Below are 16,561 nucleotides of genomic sequence, written 5' to 3'. Positions count from 1 at the left end.
GTCTTCCACACGCTTTTACAGTAGTGATAAATAAAGCCACCAACACCTTGGCCTTCTGAGAAGAAGACAGCACTTTAGCTTTCCTGTAAGAAAAGAAATGCTGACGTACTGAAACTCTGCCTTGGTGTGAGAGGACCTGGCTTTTCTGATGGTTGGATCATGGTGTACTGTATTCTAGGTGGGGATGATTCTCATTTCCCTCCTGCATTGATCTCAAGCAGTGTATCTGACACACACACTGCACAGTATGCCCACTTCTCATTCCACAGAGCTTAGTAATATCACTTACACTGTCCAGAGGAAGATAGAGTGGTCTGCAAGGCTGGAAAAATAAGAAATGCCATGTACCGTCACGATATGCTGCTCTCCATAATGCTTGGTATTTCAAATGTTGCTTTTTGCGCAGTTTGCTTTCGCTTACGCATTGCTGTGTCAACATGTCATGCAATACTTTTACGGGTTGTTCTAACATGAGAGAGGCCAAACAGATCACCCCTTCACTTCTGTCTCATATTTAAACTCTGGCCTTCTTGAAAAGGAATAATCACGACATCTATCTCTCCTTTAGCTAAAAATAAGTGTATGAATCTGAGAGGTGCTGGCCAGCTTAATAGACTAATTAACTCAACTCCCAGGAGCACTGTAACAGCCAAATGAAATTTAAAAAAAAACAGCTCACACAACACTTTGCATTAGTGCCGATGACTTAGTACTTTTGTTTGTGTGCAATAGTTTGTGTGAACATTCGCTGTTTTAATCTCTCTCTCTTTCTCTCTCTCACACACACACATACAAACATGCAAATCTCTGTCACACACATACACCCCAACGCAGTGATTTTTCACTTTTCATGCCCCTTTCCCCTCTCCTTTTGAGACAGTAATCCCCAGCTGCAGCACTAATAGCATTAGCAGAGCATATCCAATCCCCTTAGTACACCGCCAGGGAGCAGGGAGCCCAGACCTACACTGAGACACACACTCTGGGGACTACACTACCCATAGTGCCTCAGGAAAGGCATGCGTGTTACTCAGCTCATTAATGATAGAAGTAAACTCAGACAAAGATTAAATAAAGATGTTACGGCATACAATCGTGGCATATTTATCGTTCTGATTAGAGTGTTATTACCATAGGAATTAGATTTAAAAAATGGACAGACACAGAGTCACAGCAGAGTGCTTTTGGGAGGTTGGGAGCGTTGTAAGAGGAGAGACAGAAAGAAATGAGGGTGTAAAGAAGGTTATCCAGTGAAGAAGGCAAGCCTGAAGCACTGCTGACCTGCTTTATCAGTCAGCATTGTGTGTGTGTGTGTGTGTGTGTGTGTGTGTGTGTGTGTGTCAGAGACAGAATAAAAGAGAATATGAAAGAACATAAAAAAACCTTTACAGAATATAAAGTATGCTCATATTGGATTAGTAAACAATACAAATCAATGTCAGCATAATGCGCCAGATTGGAATTGCCTGTACAAAGCATAAACCCAAAGCACTGCTGAACTGTCCTATCAGTCAGCAGTGTGTGTGTGTGTGCGTGTGCGTGTGTGTGTGTGTGTGTGTGTGTGTGTGTGTGTGTGTGTGTGCAGAGATGGGCAATAATCAGTTAAATGTATTTGAATTAGGCCTACTGTATGTATTTAATTCTGTGTAATTCTGTTTTGTAGTTTGTATTTGGCTGGAGTAAAAAAGATGTAATTTACTTTTGGAAGCAGTATTGTTGTGTTTCAAAACACTCAAGCAGCAGTACTTTCTAGAATACATCAGTTCTCTATTAAATAAAATCGACACTATCAAATTTAGATTTTGTACGCTTGGCTACAATTTGACAGAGATGAATATGTTGCCAAAACAAGTCAAACGTGTCACATGACCTGTCCTGAACCCCGACCCTGTGGATCTGAACTGTTCAAGAAACTTTTTGAACAAGCCCGTCTGTCTAAAAAATATGCAAATATTGAAAACAATAAGCAAACGTGTGCCTGTTGCTAGCTGAAGCCACCATCTGGCTAGCTAGCTAGCATGTTTAGGTTAGCAATTTGATTTAGTCAGTAGCCTAACTGTAGGAGACAAGAACAGGAACAGTTTCCTAACAGGAACAGTTCATTTTTCAAATATAGATACAAATTCATAGCTTCCTCAAAAAAACTTCCATTCCATATAGACAAGTAGTAGGCTACCTCATTAGCTAAGGTAGACAACTTTGTCATTGATTAGGTAATAGCCTACTAGCTTGATAGGCTACACTTTACCTAAGCTAACTAGTGCCCATACATCACTTAAGCTGCTTTTCCACCGCATGGTACCGGCTCAACTCGCCTCGCCTCGCCTCGCCTCGACTCTACTCGACTCTACTCGGTTTTGGTAGTACCACTTGGTTTTCCACTGCAGATAGTACCCCCTTAATGTGCAGACTCATTTGGTATGAAAGTAGCCTATTTACTGAGAGAAAACCATTATAGTAAAACTGTTTTGGAAGTTGAAAAAAATATCAAAGTAGAAAGAATGCCGGCTTCTTCGCTGTATTTTTTTGTATTTTGAAAATTTCATGTATCTTAATCAAATTGATGTGCTTGTATTTGTAATTTCTAACAAGAATGTATTTTTGCCCATCTGTGTGTGCTTGCTTGTGTGTGTGTGTGTTGTTGGCCATACAAAGTATGTTCGTATGTATTGGATCAGTAAACAATGTGAACCAATGTTAACATAATATTTCAGATTGGAATTCACAACAGCGTCTTGATGTGTTTGTAGTTTGCTGCATTGTTCCTGAATTATTCATTTACACAGAGAGCAGACAAGCATTTGTTGTTTGCTTATGCAAAAGTGTGTGTGTGTGTGTGTGTGCGTGTGTGTGTGTGTGTGTGCGTGTGTGTGTGTGTGTGTGTGTGTGTGTGCGTGCATGTGCCTGTGCATATGTATGTGCTTTTGTGTTTGTGTGTGTGCTGATGCACCATCCTCATTGTCTATACACAGCTCTTTAACCATATTGTGACAGAATGGATTAGTTAAAATGTTTTCCAGAGAAGACGCGTGTACAACACAGAGCAAGCTGAAGAGAATAAGAAAGAGCAAGCTAAGAAAGAGAAAGTGAGAGAGAGAGAGAGAGAGAGAGAGCACAAGAGCATATGGGTATCTGTGAAGTCGTCTCTGAATGGCCCATTAGCCCTGCAGCGCAAACAAGCAAGCCTTTTTCCCAAACACAGCCTTCTAAGGCAGAGCAACACCAAGCCAACCAGCGGAGGACTTGTCTTCCTTCCTCCCTGTCCCCTGTTACCCAGCCTCCCTACCAGTCTGCTTCTTGACGCTGCCGCTGACAGAGCCGCTCCATCTCCCAGCCGTTAAACACTGCTCACAGTGAGTCATTGACTTAAACACAGGCTGCAGTCTGCGAAGGCATCAGCTCATAAGTAATCATTCTGCTACGCAGAGCCAATATTGTGTTTTTTTGTCGCGCTGCGCGTGTGTGTGGATATAGACAGAGGGAGGGAGAGAGAACGCTAGAAAGGGATGAAGGGGGAAAAAAACAGAGCCAGTTGTGTGTCAGGCCTAGGAATGAGCTGTAACCTAATGAGTCTAGATGAAAGCTGACTGTCTGAGCTAACTCAATTCTTTGCTCTGCTAGTCACAGTTCTTAGCTTAATGATGTTTGCTCCAGACTACTGATGCCACAGCCAATACTGGATTGCCTGCTTTTGGTCATATGTTCCCTGTATGCGTTGACCCTCTAAGCCGTTTGCATATGCAGAATGTTGAACTTGGCCTCGGCTACACACAGGATGACATCACCCACACTGTGCAGCAGACATCCGTTTAAGAGATGTTTACAGTTCTTGACCACCGGCATGCTTCTATCCCCACTCGTATAAACACAGAATGTGGCTGACCATGTGCACACTTGTGAGTATGCACTGTTTATACAGAAAAGATAAAGAAATATCACCAGAGGAAAGCCAGGAGGTAAGGCAACAATCAGGGGTTTGTGGTTAAATACAGAATAGGAATGAAGAGATACAGGGGGAGGAGATGTTCCGGGGGGGTTCTTTGTAAAGGGTATCAGAGATTATGAGGGGCAAGGTGTGTAGTGTGCATACAGGGGTGAAGAGGAGGCAGGATTCTTGCTCAGGAATGTTGTAAAGCTGTTTGTAGAGTCAGCAGGCCAATGAAAAAGCTTAAGCACCCAGTGTTGGAGCTCTGCCAAAGCAGTGATGGAAAAAAGAAAAAAAGGATAGAAAAAATGGGGGATTGGGAATGAAAGAAAAGGATGGGACCCATAAAGAGAAATCTCAGGCGTGTTCATTGAGGAGAGTTTTACACTCTCAGTTAGAATGCATCCTCAGGTAATGAAATCTGGGAAGGACTCCTTAGAATTGGATTAAAGCACTTCTGCCCTACTGCACCATTTCTATTCATTTCCATCTCCACTGCAGCCTGCATTGGTCCTCTTTGTTTTCCTGCTGCCTATCAGCAGCACATCTGTTTCACACATCACTGTGGTTCCTGAGCAGATTCCTTTACTCATCTGAGCCAGGTGTGTGTGTGTGTGTGTGTGGTGAAATGAGAGCACATATACTGTATATGATAAAAATTCTTCCCCCTGCAGCACATTCAGAACAGAGGGAGTGAAACAACAATGAGGGCCAATAACATTGTGATAATAAAAAGGAGTCTAGCCAAGACTCAGAGACACTATCCAAACACATTCCAATGAAATATAGCATAATAGAGAGCCTAAGTCCCTCCCCTTCCGGTGGACCACCATGGGACCTTATTTCGGAAAAAATATGTACGGTAGTGAACGGCGAGAGACAAATAATTGTTTGATCCCGTTTGAATTGTGCCATGAATTACACATATGATGTTTTGTCAATTTAAATGATAATTTTGCAAGTCAAGAAAGTCGCAGTTTGTCGTAAAACTGTTGAACTATAAGACTGTAAAAATACGTAATTAGAAAGACTACACACCCAAAAGTCGCGCAAGTGACGTAACTTCCTCTCTCCACAAGCTACCCAGAGCCGCTGAAGCTAAGTCCCTCTCAGATAGCAGGAGTATTATACACAACCTGGAAGGTAGACAGTAAGAACGGATTTAAACTGGTTTAGGATAGTTTTAGTACAGTGGGGGCTAACGTTAACGATGCCTGTGTGTTTCCTATGTTTCGTTCCATGTTGGTGTCGGTGACGTATATTGTGCGAGACGAGAGATGTAGTTCACTGAGCGGTTTCACACAAAACTAAACGTTACTGTACTGTTTTACAACAAACTGCGACTTTCTTGACTTGCAAAATTATCTTTTAAATTGACAAAACATCATATGTGTAAGTCATGGCACAATTCAAACGGGATCAAACAATTATTTGTCTCTCGCCGTTGACTACCGTACATATTTTTTCCGAAATAAGGTCCCATGGGGGACAGCGGAAGGGGAGGGACTTAGGCTCTCTATACACACCAATAAAACAAAAAGGTATAATTAGGATTATTTCTCATATTTCAAACTTTGATAAAGATAAAGATCTCTTCATACTGATTCAGTGTTTAAAGGTTTAAGGTTTTAGACAGAAACAGGTTTCCAACTTAATCCTTGTGGCCTGAGGACATGCGGGCCGTTCACAGCCCAGCTGTATGTGGGATAGAGGTCAGAGAAGCTAATGCAGGAGTCAGAAAAGAGGCGGAGTGTAATTGGGATGGTGGGGTAGAGATATGAAGAGCTGCCTGCAAGGTGTTGACAGAAAAAGGTTAACTCGACAACAGAGGTGGAGAACGTGAAGGAGTGAGAGCAGGGAGGCTGGGAGGAGCCACAGATATTGTATTAGTAGGAGAGGCAATAAAAATCAGACCATCTACACAGCGATATAACCACTAAATGAAAGTGATGAAATATGAAAATGTAAAAGCCGAGGTAATATGTTTAATGAAAAGACATGGTAGAGTTTTAAGTTACAGAGGAAATGAGGAGCTGCGGCAAAGAGAGGGTAAAGTATCTACGCAGGTTCATTTCAGATTTATCTCCATCTGAGTAAAAATCCAATTTGGATCCACCCCTCCTTGACCACATACCCATGAAGGCTCCCCTTGACGGCACAACATAACTCAAGGACAGTGAGTCAGCCAGCCAATATGAGCTTAATCTAATCCGTGGTGCTGAATCTGAGCCGCCATGAGACAGGTAAGGATCTGTGATGTCAGAGGGCAAGACCTGCACCCTGTCCACCTGCTGAGACAGACAATGAGAGAGAGGAACAGGAGAGGAGGAAATGAAAAGAGAAATGGGAGAGACTGTTTCTCCTCCATCCTCACATTGATTTTCTTTTTTTTTTTCTCTTCGGCTGGTGTGCAGCAGAGCGCCAAGTTGAGACATTAGCATCATGCCACTCATAATCGCCACCTGGGGAGGAATGGAGGGAGAGGAAGACAGAGAGACTGACCAATGAAGGAGGAGGGAGAAAGAGAGGAGAGAGAGTGGAGAGGACAGTTTTCTGCTATGGAAAGGAATCAGGTGCTTCGATGGGGAGGAGGGATGGATGTGCATGCCGCCACATGCACAAATAAACAAACGCACACAATCACGCATACATTATACGGTATATTTGACCTCTCACTGTTTTTATGTGACAGATGTCCCCATAAGAGAAAACAAATAGGATAACCCTGCTTCGACCACAGCAGAAACATTTAGATAGCAGCTCTAAGTGGCTCTGTTCCTCTAGTCCTGTGAGCAACTTCAATTTGCTGCGCCAAACACACTCTCTCTTTATTTCCTCTCTTTATTTTCTTAAAACCAAGCAGACTGAGACAGATTCCATTGGGTGTGTTTTTTAGGAGAGCTGCTGACCACTTCGACAATCGCTGGCAAAGTGTGTCCTGTCCCTCTGTGCCAACGCATACAAACCAGGAAGTGAAAGACCCCACAAAGTAAAAAAAAAAAAAAAATCATCATTCTTTATCTCTCTCACTGATATCTGATTAGAATCTGGGCATTCAAGAGCAATTTGGGTAATTTTTTTGTCCATTTTGAGGTAAATCACAGCTAACCCTCCTTCTGTATCAAATCATCTTAATGTCCATCATCTTCTTTTCATCTAACCCGAGTTGTAGTGAAATCAACCAAAATGATGTCACAGTTGAATGCATTGTTTTGCTCCATGCGTCTATTGCAAACTCTCTTTGCTGTTGTGTAGAGACAGATTTCAGCGACGTCCTCCCTGGTGCTATGAGATTTCCCCGGTCCCCTGACACCCTGTGACACCAATTAGGAGGCTGCGGATATGACAAGCCATTGGTCCAGACGGTGTAACTGACAAAAACCCTCCCTTGCTGTGTGTCTTTGTGTCTGATATCATAGTGCGAAGTGAGGGAGCAAAACGGAGACAACCCAAGAGAATTACGATGATGAGGGGGAAGGAAGAAGAACCCCGACAGAAAGGGGGGAAAGGGAGCAAGGAGAAAAGAGAGAGGGAGAGGGGATGGAGCTGAAGCAGAAAAGGGAGTCAGACTGGCTGATGTCAGTGTTGCATACGGAGGTTTTCTGTCATCAGCCCACACTTGACTGTCAGCTGACAGAGCTGCCAATTCAGGCCCCACAAAAAAGGAGTGACAGGAAAGCTGATGTGCTGTGAGGGAACCTGGAAGTCTGGGAGATATAAAGGATGCTTCCCCCCCCCCTGCTGTTCAGGGCAATGTACAGTACTTTACTCACAAGAGGCTTTCTATGTACTGCTTCACCATCCCTAGTAACCCAGCTTAACCATTACAATACGTGTTTTATATAAATAACCTGTTTCACTGCCCCCGAGGCTCCTCAACAGCAGCCGTGTGATGTCATCAAGCCAAGACAGAGAACAGGAGGGCCATTATTTGCTCTGCGGTGCGGTAATGTTCACATCCGTAAAAGCTGGTGATGTTGGTAATGAAACAGGAGGAGACTTTGAAAAGGCCCTGAGGTGTAGTGTGTGTAGCGCCGGTGTGTGTGTGTGTGTGTGCGCGCGCATGTAAAAGCAAATCCTGCACAGAAAACTTATAACTGCCACCTGCCGAATGAACAATAGTAATTCATGTGAACTCGACTCAATTTGTCAAGGACGCAACAGGCAAATCACACACAGATGTTGCTAGTAGGAGCGCACCTCGGCGTGTCACACAGCTGCCAATTTGATACGGGAAACAAGTTTCATAGCTTGTGCAAAATCCACAAAGGCTCATTCAAGCTACTGTTTAGGAAAATGAAATGCTAATGAACAGGCAGCTGCTCACTCTGCTTACATTTTGTGACTGTTCACCTCCGCTTACTATACGAAAAACTGTGTGTACGCTAACCCAACATTATGTTGAGAAGAATTACTTGGAGCCACAGTGTCCTTCAGCTCTTCAGAAACCACTGCAAGGCAACATCAAAGCAGAGTTTTTCTACTAGCTACCCACACTTGAATGTAAAGCATCTCAATATAAGCCGTGGCGTGGCATTAGTTGTGCTTGACTGACCCTGAGAGCTGCCTATATCAGAGGTTGAAGTGAAACATGGCAGGGTTTGATTTGAGCCCCTGCTGAGGCCGGTCTTTAAGCCCTGCGATGCGTCGGCTGACTAGCGCAGCGATTAGCTGACGGTTAGCTGACCTGGCCGTGGTTTTGAATTTATGCGTCCCAGTAGAGAGTGCAGGCAATCATATCAGTAACGCTGAGAAAGCCTGACACAGCATACACCAGCAGCGTGTGTAAAACAAGTCTTGCGTTCTGCCTCTGGAGCCACTGAGCCTGAAAATGAAATGTATCCACAGCAGGGGACAGAATACGCACAAAAAAAAGATATGTAGGAGGTATGTGTTTATGCGTCAGGAGGGGGGTTATTATGGGCTATATGCTCAGTTTTGACAATGGCATATGTTTACTTCTTAGAATTACTTCCTTCATTGGGGTTGAGTTTAATTCTCGTTCTCTAACTGAGGGGAAGAGTGAGGGGGAACTTCATCCAACAGTCTCTCTGACACACATAAAACATGGGCTGCCTAACTAGTTCTCTGTATGAAGTGGAACTGAAAAACCAAGCCAAGCGGCAACAGCTAACTGTACATTTTCACAGCTGATGATCATGTTTCATTGAGACGGGATGATCAGGCACATTAGAAAGGCAGAAACAAAAGCTTTCGGGGGCTTTTAAAGCTTCTTTCAAAGCTATTTGCATGGCCATTCTTAGCTGTGACCCCATCAAAAGGATAGGAGCAGGTGAAGCCCACAGTCTCACCTCTCTCTGGGCATGGTCGTCTGACTGCTGCTCAAACAAACATCGAATGAATTATTGAAACACTCTGACTCGGGCCTGATCTATGGCAATATATTGGAATTTGATGTTTGGAAGAAAATAAAGAAGACAAGAGAGAGAACAGAGAAAGAGAGAGAGAGGGACAGAGAGTTGAATAGCTGAGGAGGGTAGACAGAGGACTATGGAAAAACAAGATCTACAAAGAAGAATGTAGGGAAGAAAGGAGCGAGGTAATGTAAGACAGGAGAGAGCAGAGGGAGGACAGAGGGTTAGAGGAGGGGAGGAACTGATGCTGCACTCACAACACCTGGCGTTATGCAGTATAAAAATATGCTACCGATGTCAGAAAATCTCCATCAAATCTCTCTCTTTCCTGTCTCCCTCTGTCTCTCATGTCACCCCTCCCTGCACACACACACACACACACACACACACTCACTAATACACACACAAGCCTACATGCCATATCAGTTTTTGATCCAATTAACTAGCCGTTGAGTGTGAGCCATGTTGATAATTAGTGCAGAGTTGTGGTGATAAGGCTCTAAGTGTGTCACCTTCCAGAACTGGGACAGTGTAAACTACAGGGGCTAATGGGAACACCCTCTCACAATGGGGCCAACATACGACACACACACACACACACACACACACACTCACCCACACCTCACATACAGCTCACATGTGTGAACATTACAATCTACTTAAAATAAATCCATCTATCAGGTACGCCAAATGATTTCTTCTCATTTTTATCAGCAAAATCTTATCTATGTTATGCTACTAGGTCACTCAGTTGTGTGTGTGTGGGTGTGTGTGTGGGTGTGTGTGTGGATCAGGGTACATCTGGGACAAATTGCCCTTGTCCGTCTCAGGGAGGCCTGAGCGCGAGTAAACGTAGCAGACTCAGTCCATCAGCTTTTCATTTCACCCACAGAAAGGCAAACATGCACACACACATACACACATAATCACAAATTATGAGGACACTGTGACATACTGACTGGCTCCAGATCCGTTTTTCCATTACCAGTCCATCTCAAGCTCTGTTATCTATTTCTCCTCCATCTCACTGTCTCTCCATCACTCCCACTCTCTCCGTCAGTCTCCTTTATTTCCAGCTCGTCCAACTGGCAAAAGTCTGGAGTTCCACTATTCTCCTCTTCCACTGTTGGTTTTCAGACAAATCCATCCGGTCCTGACATATCTCCTTTCATTCTTCTTTCTATAATTCAATTCATTTTATTTAACCTGAATGTTTTTTTTTTAGATGTAATTCCATTAATGTAATTTCCATAAACACCAGCCAGGACTCAAGGCAGCTCATGAGTTTAGGGCTCATACTGCCCTCTGCTGAATTAAAGTTGCATCACAGGAGGCAATGGCTCACATGGATGCATGTGCAATATGTGGCTCTGAAAACTAAAATACCCATGACATTTATGATTTTGATCAATTTACCATCAATCACAGTTTCCTCTTTTGGTGGATTTCACTGTATTCATAGAAGGAATGTAATTTGCATAGTTAATAATAGTTTCTTTTGGCATACAAACACATCATTGACATGTTAACATCTCCCACCCTCAGACATACATACACACACACACATACAGACACAGGTGATGAGGGAACTGTGGCACCTTAATGATGTACTGTATCTACTGACCACATATACTATACTCTGACCATTATGAAGGACAAGCTGATCACTAGAAATTACAGTAAGCGGATTCAAATTCAAATCATATAGCACATTGACAGTGGCAGCTTGCAATTCTTAACAATTCAAATCAACAAACACACACACACACACACACACACACACACACAGTATGCCTCTTTGGTTGTAAATTAATCCACCTGCTGAGGTCATGCCCTACCAGTTTGAAACTGAGAGATTAAGGAATATGGCAGCAGTAGAGGGAGCGGGAGGAGGGAGAGGGGAGGGGAGAGCAGAAATGTATCACCTAGTAACCAGGCTTCCTCTGCAGGTCTGGAAAGTCTTGAAAGGTTGGGAAAATAAATGTATTAATTTAATTTGCTAATTTAATTCAAAAATATTGTTTTTCCTTTCTGATAAGTATACATTTTATGTAATTGTATGCTGAAAGGTATTGCATATACTGTATGTATTGTGATATTTGTGGGGATATTTATTGGTATGAATTATATTCTTATAGCTGTAGAGTTATATGACCAGTTGGGCAGATATTTTACCCAGCCACTGCAAAATCTTCAAACCCAGTCGAGAAATTAAGGCCTTAAGGAAAGGGAATGTAAATTTGAAAATGCGTAGAAACTCTGAATGATGCATTCCTACTGCATGTGCAGACCTTGGACACACGATGGCGCTATCTAGCTATGTGGACCGGACCTGTGTGAAACGACAACTATCAGTGAGCAGCTGGCACCACAGACCCAGATCAGTGGTCTTAAAACATATAGACCTTAAAGGGTGATGAAACAGACAGAAAATGCGAGTCTCTGCCCACTCCCCAATTTTGAAAAATCCAAAGATGTGGATGGCGATAGGATGGTGGTGGTGGTGGTGGAGGGGGGGGTTAGTTACAAGAAGGATGGATGTGTTTCGTTATAAAATTAGCCTGAACATTTATTATTAGCTGAAAAAGTAAGTTTAGGGTTTCATCCCCTTTTAGTAAGTACATTTATATCTGCTACCTAGACTTTTCTGTAGCCTGGGCCTGGGGCTCTTTTTACCGGGCCCATGGGACGGGCCTAGAAGAGTGAAAGTAGCTAACTGACTGACTGACTGACTGACTGACTGACTGACTGAGTAACTGACTGACTGACTGACTGACTGAGTAACTGACTGACTGACTGAGTAACTGACTGACTGACTGACTGACTGACTACCCATTGTTGAAAGTTGTGCAAGAAGTGGCGTAAAGACCTACACAGTCATGGTGGTATACGTGATATTGCGATGTTTGCACTATTAAGGCCCATTCACACCTAGAGCGACAACTATAAAGATAACTCCAAACTATAATGATACACTGTTGCTCAAGCATTCACACTACAACGATATCGTCGGCGCCGAATATTCAGAGAAAAAATGGAGCATGATTACTTTACCGATGTGCTTTTATTTTACTCGTTCTCCAACGTTCATTTCTTTACCCGCAGGTGATTCTGAACACCATATCTACTGTGGATCTAAGAGGCTAGTCTCCATGTTGAGAGAAACACCTGTAAACACTAAACGTGTTTTCAATAGGCTACTCGTTACCTTCTGGTCATAGCCATTAAAAAGACAGGATAATAACGCATTTGCCCTCAGCAGATCAGGTTGGCCAAGACATGATGCTATTTTGTTAGTTAGCAAGGTAACTAGCAAATACTCTAGTTAGCGAGTATATCCAGGTCAGTAAACAGCCTTACCGCTAATCCCAAGAGCTCTTCCCATCCCGACCGGTGTGTCACGTTTCTTTTCAACATTTTTAGAGGCGACGGTCTTTGTCAAACAGCGCCGGGTTCCTCTGGACTTCTCTCATATGTTCCGCAGCAAGCAACGTCATCACTGCAGTGAACTACCGAATTCTTTATTTTGATTGGTTGAAAAAGTTTTATCGTTGTCTCTACATCCAAAAAAATCACTCTGAGATGGAACCAACAATATAGTTATAGTTGTCGTTTTGTAAGGCAAGGCAAGGCAGCTTTATTTGTATAGCACATTTCATACACTGAGGCAATTCAAAGTGCTATACAGAGTAATAAAAAAAAATAATAAACATAAATAAAATAAAAATAAAGACATAGATAAAAAGACAGTGCAAGAGGATTAGAAAAGTGAAAAGTGCATTAAAATCACATTTAAAAGAAAATAAAAAAAATAAAAAGATATAAATAAATAAATAAATAAATATTACAGTGCAGATGAGTGTTGCCCTAGATTTATTAAAAAGCCTTAAAAAATGCATACGTAAAATGGTAGATAGCCCATTAGTTTTAGCTTTTAACAGACATTTTGAGAAATTCAGTGTGATATACTGATTTTGGCAGTGAGAATTGGTTTGGATTTGGCTTGTAAACTTTTTCATCTGAAAAAAACTTTTTAGAAATAAGCAAAATAAACAAACTTGAAAAGAGTTTAGTTGATCATCTTTGTAATAATATCTTTGTAATAATATCTTTGCAAGTTAAAGGTAGTATTTGATTTTCTTCAAGCAAAAGCCTCTTATGATCATTTTTTCTCCAGGCTAGACAGAAATGATGTGCTGAATATCTCTGACTTTCTCCTAGTCTGGTGTAAACTTATAAAACATACTTTATAAACTGTGTACACCAGAGGAAACAATACAAAAGTAACCCAAGTCAGTCTTAAGTACAGACTTATGTCAGTGCCCCCCTGCTGGGCTCCACTACATCAAACCCTTAACACTACCAAAGCACAGGAATGCTGAAAGGTTATTATTATTGGCCGTGCAGTAATATAACTAAACAAAGCGGTGTCAGTCCCAGGCTGGGTTTCTTAAGGACAATCTACTCTATTCTCACCTATCTTACTTTCTCTGCAGGGCAAGGTAAACATACTCTTTTACCCTCACTCTCCCTCACACTGTTTCTCAGCAGTAGATCATGTGCTTTCTAAAACCAGACCAACATTGTAATCTCTGTTGCCAAAATATACTGTACCATTAAGATCCGGGTGTGTTATGCAACCAGAGCTTGCTGTTTGTGTTGAGGCGTCCCGTGGCTCATTGGTTCTCAATAACTAACATGGTGAGAGTTACTGAGACTTTCTTCAAATGTAGAGAAAATAAAGATAAAACAAAGCAAAATTATTAGAAATCACCATTTTGGCCTGAATTGGTATACATATTTTACATGTAAATGTATAAGTTAAAGCAGCATAGTGTTATGTTATCCGTAATTACATTATCATATAAGGCATTACAACTATATACAGATTTCCACAGAATTAGCAACATTGTCTACTGTGAGTGTTGAAGGCTACTATGCTAAAACATGATGATTTTATTAAGATTAAATGTCTTTTCCTTTTCCGTACTTATTCACCATTATTTATTTTTCTTCTTCTGTGTGTGAGTAGTTTCCGTACTTATTGACCATTATTTATTTTTCTTCTTCTGTGTGTGAGTAGTTTCCGTACTTATTGACCATTATTTATTTTTCTTCTTCTGTGTGTGAGTAGTTTCCGTACTTATTGACCATTATTTATTTTTCTTCTTCTGTGTGTGAGTAGTTTACGTGTAATTACTTAAAAACTTCAGTTTCTGTGTAATAAATGAGACAAAAGTCCAAAAATAGGGTGTGATTGTGTTTTTAATGTTAGCTACAGTGTAAGGGTTGACTTTAGTTTAACCCTTTACTGCATGGTGTTGCCAAATGGCCAAAGTGTTGCTTCACATTCTTGTTAAATTGTGATAAGAAACTTGTTTTTTCTATGTGGTTGCTTCACCTCCCTGTTAAATAGTGACAAGAAATGTATTTTTTTCTATTTGGTTGTGAAAAGGAAGTTTGATTTTATCTGGGCACATTACCTTCCACTGCAGCTGTTATCCCCTACTTTCTCCATGAAAGGTAGCTTGGTGAGAGTTAGCTCTCTTAAAACTTTGTGTTTAATACAACAACTGCTGTCTGGCTCCAAGCAACAAAATTAGGAACACAATTGTTGGTAAGTTAAGATTAATTCTTCATCATAAAAACAAGCATAGTTATTAGTTTTTAATAAATTGATAAAATGTGTTTTTTGCCAAATGGCAACAACATGCGACAAAGGAACTGTTTGGAGGTGTTCATTCATCAATTTTCTTCAATGAACTTAAAGCCCTGAGACAATATCTTCAAGGTTTTGACACTTTTCAGTGATGTTGTGATTTTTGAACATGACTTAATGTTCCAATATTTGCATGTTGTTATCCTTTTTTCATATCTTGGCCAGTGTTTCCCAATCCAGTGGGTGGATGGTTGGCAGGGAGGTTGTTACTGTAAGTGAGGCAGTTGAAAATGAATGGAAAATTATTCAAGAATGAGTTGAAAATATTGGCAAAAACATGTGTCTTTGTGTCTATCTGTATACTGTTTCAATGACATTTTGTTGTGAGTAATTTGATAATAATATATGAGAGTTTGATGAATTCTGCTTATAAATCTTCAAAGTGACAAACTGCAGCAAATAAAATAATTAAGGTTTTACAATAAATAAATAATTCCTAAGGAAAATAGGATTGCACAGTTTTTTACATTGTCACACATTATTGCTGTTTGGCTACAGTTTACCTAGTACCCCTCTGTTTTTTTCTCTTTTCTTTCTTTCTTTCTTTTCTTTTTTTTTTTTATATTATAAACTAGAGACATGTCAACAATTACTTGAAGTCATTTTTTAAGAATAGAGAAGTGAGGAAGAAGTGAGGATTACTCATCAGTTCCAGGAAATGAAGCAGGACATTACTTTATGAGGTTAACACACATCTCAAGCTTGATCACCCTCAGCTGGGTCGCCTGGGCCAGGATGTCTGATGTTGAAAGATCCGAAACACCCAATGGCCCCAGGTTCCATCACTGATAATGTGTCCAAGTCAAGCGGCCAAAACTCGGGTGAATTTTGAAACCAATAAAGAAGTGGTGGCAAGTTAGAGGCAGATAGATGCAATTTTTGGCCTGAGACCACCTGGGATTCCAATAGAGCCCCATTAGATGGCTCCGCCTGTGATCATAGAATTAGAGTTACCATACATAACTATTGATACTATCCAACAAGAGCTCTTCCATTTCAAAACCATGGGCTACTTAACTTTGGACACCTGCTGACAGTTATGTTTTGTTTCCAAAAGACTACTGGACATGAAAACACTTTAAAAGACATCTATATATATGAAAAAAAAACAACAACAAAAAAACAGCATAGAGAATACATTTTAACTCCTCTAGTGGGTTAAATAACTTTTAATTTTGTTCTGCCTTCTGTTGAACATTGTAATGAATTGTTTCCTGTATGTGTGGAGCATATGGCTAATATTATGTTAACAAGCAGGCATCATATTTAATTTTCCATTTTGGCCCATATAATGTTGCAAAAGTGTAATTAGATGTATTGTACTTTGCCCTGGGTACTGTAGCCCAGGCTATAATTTCCATGCAGGTTTTCAATGGCTCATAATCATGGCTAACCTTAGTAACTGGACACTATCCAGAACAGTTGCAAGACAAACATATTCATGTGAATATGTAAAGATACACGACGCAGGCTGACACATTTATTTTATTTTATTATGATTTTGTTATTTAGGTGCCTTATTGGTTTGCATCGCCTTGTATA

Source organism: Centroberyx gerrardi, chromosome 6 (genome assembly GCF_048128805.1).
Source record: "Centroberyx gerrardi isolate f3 chromosome 6, fCenGer3.hap1.cur.20231027, whole genome shotgun sequence".
Lineage (NCBI taxonomy): Eukaryota > Metazoa > Chordata > Actinopteri > Beryciformes > Berycidae > Centroberyx > Centroberyx gerrardi.
Note: the sequence above shows the minus strand (reverse complement) of the source record.